The sequence below is a fragment of the Capsicum annuum genome, chromosome 11, assembly GCF_002878395.1.
Source record: "Capsicum annuum cultivar UCD-10X-F1 chromosome 11, UCD10Xv1.1, whole genome shotgun sequence".
NCBI lineage: Eukaryota > Viridiplantae > Streptophyta > Magnoliopsida > Solanales > Solanaceae > Capsicum > Capsicum annuum.
The window spans coordinates 14,883,664-14,888,387 of record NC_061121.1 but is presented as its reverse complement, the minus strand read 5'-3'; the positions used below and the strand labels follow the sequence as shown (position 1 = coordinate 14,888,387).

General features: G+C 29.4%; 1 pseudogene across 1 annotated transcript; it reads left to right on the top strand.

Moving 5' to 3' along the window:
• The first annotated feature begins 1,347 nt into the window (after nucleotides 1-1,347).
• On the top strand, nucleotides 1,348-2,876 carry LOC107846936 (annotated as a pseudogene). Its single transcript, XR_007047197.1, has 2 exons — nucleotides 1,348-2,228; nucleotides 2,321-2,876. The product of XR_007047197.1 is annotated as a probable O-methyltransferase 3 (transcript).
• Nucleotides 2,877-4,724: the final 1,848 nt, after the last annotated feature.

The following is a 4,724-nucleotide window of genomic DNA, read 5'->3' as shown; positions in this document are numbered from 1 at the left end:
AAACGAGATTGGCGCGTGTATTACACCGCCAGCCGAAACTGGGTACAAATTTCAGGGGGAATTAAATCAACTTTTAAAAGTCTTGGGAGGGGGGGTAATAGGACCCCCGCAAAGTTCAGTATGCTCAATTGAAAATTCGATCAAAGTTCAGATATTTTTGTGAGTATTATCCCAAGCGTAAATAATATATCCGCCACTTTTTGAAAAGTTTTCAAACTTGGGCTATTTGTTTTAAAAAGTGTTATAGAGTGTTCTTTTTCCCTTAGTTTTTAGGTTGTAAGTCATGTAATCTAAATTCTGTTGAGGCTTATTGTGTTTAGCAAAATTGAAATAACTCCCGTAGAAATATCGGTCGTGGTTTTTCACACTTGTAAGCCGAATGTTTTTCAAGTAAAAATATTATGTTAATTACTATTACTGGTTTCGTAATTAGGCAATCTGTTAACGAAACAAGTTACTCAACCTGTAATATTCATTAGGCGAAAATTAGGCACGACTCACGTGAGTTATTAGAAAGTGTAGAATAACATATTTATTCATCTATTATATATACTACCTTCATGCATAAATATCAACACAAATTGCAAGCAGAAATAAATTTAAATATATTATTTCTAAAATAAATTTGTTTTCTTTCTTGTTAAATAACAATTTAATTGGATGTAGTAGTACGGTATCAATCTCTCAGAAAGAAAACTAATGTCAATTTATAGTTTACATTGATGGGTAGAACCCACCAAGACAGCGACTTTAGAAAGAAAATAGCGATGCCAAATCAACAACTATAAAATACAAAAGAAAATAAGGTGTGGATGTAAATATTTACAATCACGATTACATAAATATGGTCAAAAGATAATTCTAGTATAATGTTATTTAGTTATTGGTTTAACCATTAACTAAACCTTAAAATCAAAATTCAAGCCAATAATTCAATAAAAAATTTATAAAATCGTTTAAAATTTACTAACTCAACACTGATAAACAAATAGTGCTTTTTGGGTTCGATTTATCTGTTAATCCAATTTTTGCACACCTGTAAGACATATAATTTGATACCGTATTTCTATTATAGTTTGCTCATTGGTAAGATTGTATTAAAAGTAGAGAAATTTTAATAATTTTCACTAATTATGTGATTTTCATATTTGTTAGAAAAAGTATAACTTTTGAAATTCAAATGCGATGTTCAAACAAATATCAACTTCAAATATTGTTTTTAAATTGATAATTAAATTATGATTTTATCTCTACTTCATTAATCAATTTTAAATAAATTTATGAAAATTGACAATATTTGAAATACTAGACAGGCATGTTCACCTTATGTATGCTAAGTCTCCCTTATTATATAGTGGAAGCACATATCTATATGTAAAACTTAGATCTCAAAGATAGTCTCTCACAATACAGTGGCATTGTATAAAAATATTGGAGAGGAAGCTAGACAAGTACTTGCTGCTCAAACACACATGTGGAACCATACTTTCAATTATATCAATTCCATGTCACTCAAATGTGCAATTCAACTTGGAATTCCAGATATCATCCATAGTCATGGCCTAGCCATGACCCTTTCCGATTTAGTGAAATCTCTACGTATCAACAATATTAACGGTACAACTCACAATTGTATTTACTGTCTCATGCGTATTCTAATCCATGCAGGCTTTTTTACCCAAACCAATTTAGTTAACAAAGAAGAAAAGGCACAAGAGGAGGAGGGTGAGGGTTACATACTTACTCCGACTTCGCGCCTCCTCCTTAAAGATGAGCCTTTGAGTCTAGTTCCGTTTGTGCAAGTGCAACTAGATTCGATTATGATGGATCCATGCAAATATCTAAGTGTATGGTTCGAGAATGGTGACCACTCTAGTACTATGACTCCATTCGCAACCGCTCATGGAAAGCCATTTTTCGAATATATTGGGAATGAACCAAAGTTGAACCATTTATTTAATGAAGCCATGGCTAGTGATGCCCGATTGGTTATAAGTGTGATAATTGAATATCGTAAGGAAGTTTTTGAAGGACTGAAATCATTGGTGGACGTAGGAGGTGGCACGGGCACCATGGCTAAAGCTATTGCCAACACATTTGCACAAATAAATTGCATCGTCTTCGATCTGCCACATGTAATTGAAGGATGTGAAGAGAGTAAGAACCTCAATTACGTGGGAGGAGACATGTTTAAGTCCATTCCTTCCGCTGATGCGATTTTACTAAAGGTAATTATTAACTTGTAAAATTTTACTCACTTTAACAACAAATGTACTTACTTTTTAGTAATTGCTTTTTTTGTATGAATATTGACAAATAGTGAATATTACATGATTGGAACGATGAAGATTGTATCAAAATATTGAAGAAATGTAAAGAAGCAATTTCCAATAAGAAAAATGGAGGAAGAGTGATAATCGTTGAAATGATGTTGATGGATAGTAATAACCTACAAAAAGAAGAGCACAAGTCATATGAGGCCCAACTTTTCATGGACATGCTAATGATGGTTCACCCTTCAGGAAAGGAAAGAAGTCAACAAGAGTGGGCAAAGTTGTTCTATGATTCTGATTTTAGTGATTATAAAATTATTCCTATATCAGGATTGAGATCTATTATTGAGGTTTATCCTTAAATAAAACTCATCTCACTACAAGTTCATATAATGGACGATATGCCCAAGTATAAGTTCGAAGCATTAGGATTTACTTTTGGTTCTTGTTTTTTCTTTAATCTTATAAGTTTCTAGGCATGCGTTTCACACGTGTACCTTATGTATCAATTGATGAATAATTTTATAAAATTACATATATTACTAAATGTTAAAGTCTGAGTTGTTTTAAATAAAAAAATAAAAGAGAAATGTCCTGTTGTAATTTGTAATTTTGCCTTTTTTTAGTTATCCTTTCTTTTGGAATTAGTCAACAGAATATACTGTATAGAAAGAAATTAAATGATAAGGTTGAAGTAATAGTCTATTGAGCTATTCTAACATTAGATTATTTGAATTTAATGTGCAATTAATAAGATATCTCAACTTGACATGTAGTATAATGATAGATTGATAGTAGATATTGAGTGTAAATATGGATAAATATATAGACATCGTGTTATAAGTTTGGAAAAGGACACAAATAATACTTCAACTGAAATTATTAATACGAAAATGACTATTGAATTTTATTTTTATTTTCTAGCTATTTGTTGACACCTTTTATACAATACTGATACAAATTCGATACATATTTTGTACAGATATATATTCTATACAATAAAGATACAATTTCTATATGCATCTTATGCATATACATATTTTATACAACAATAATACAAATTCTACACATATCATCTTAAAAAAATGCATTTTCTATATAACAATGATACTATTTCTACCCATAAATTTGCTGCTCTATTTTTTTTACAAACTGTATCACTATGGTATATGAATTGTATCTGAATTCCCTAGGCAATAACGGTCCAAATTAGGAAAGGGTCATTTACTGGAAGGCAAAACTTCACATATCGATACCTTAGATTCCTCCTAACTAACTTCAGGGTCTAAGTTTTACTAATTACATTCTATAGACATTAGTTAGTGATCAAATGTATTTAGGACTCATTTATACAATATAATTAATATTAATTTAAAAGGAAAGAGAGAATAATTAATGCTCATTAATATCTCCAACTTTCCTCAATATTCTCCTTCTATATAACAAAACATGTTGGTGATTCTCTTCCATAATTGTCCCTTTTTTAGTACAAACACATACAAGCCAATTATACTCCATACAATTGAATTTTAACTAAATATATGTATACAATTGTACATACATGACACATTAGAATTTTATAATTATGTATAATGTATAGTATATACATATGCATATCAACAATATATATTATATGTGTATAATATTATACGTATATAATTAAACGAATAAGCATATATATATGAGACAAGCACATTTGTATAACACATACATATACATATCAACTATGTATTGAATTAACATACACACACATGCGCACACACACACACGCGTCTAGTATACGTGCTTTGCACGTGTATATAACGCCAATTGATAATCAAGCTATAGAAATTGAAGTAATACAAAATCATACTGCATAAATTAATTTCAAATTACTTTCATTTAAATCAACAGTGAAGTTTTAAAAAAGAATATGAACTCAAGGTATAAATTGATGCTTAGTACTTAACTGTAATATTTATTTTTTTGAATCAACTTTAGTTATTCTACTTAATTAGTAAGTTTCATGTATAAAGATTATACACCTTTAAGTTTATTTTTATCCATTCTTAGTCATCTTTTGAGATTCTTTTCATGTGTAGTTTGTGTTTATCATTAGAAAGCTTTTAAAAGGCTAATATTCGCACATATAGATGTATATTATAAACAACGTTAGACACATTACAATAAGCATTTTTAAAAAGAAGTTAAAACTCTGTCAATACTTCTTCGGCCGACTTCTACTTCTTTTTGTACCAATTATATTCAACCTCTCACATCTAGGTTATGTATCAACATACAAATTTTTATCTTTAATTACTTTTTCTTAACCTCTACTATTTATAAAATGTATTTCAGTACATTATAGAATACACTAAACAATCTATTCAAGAAGAAGCAAAAACTGAACCAAGGTAACAAAATGATTTAGTGATTGGATAAAAATTAAACTCAAATATGCACAGCTCATAT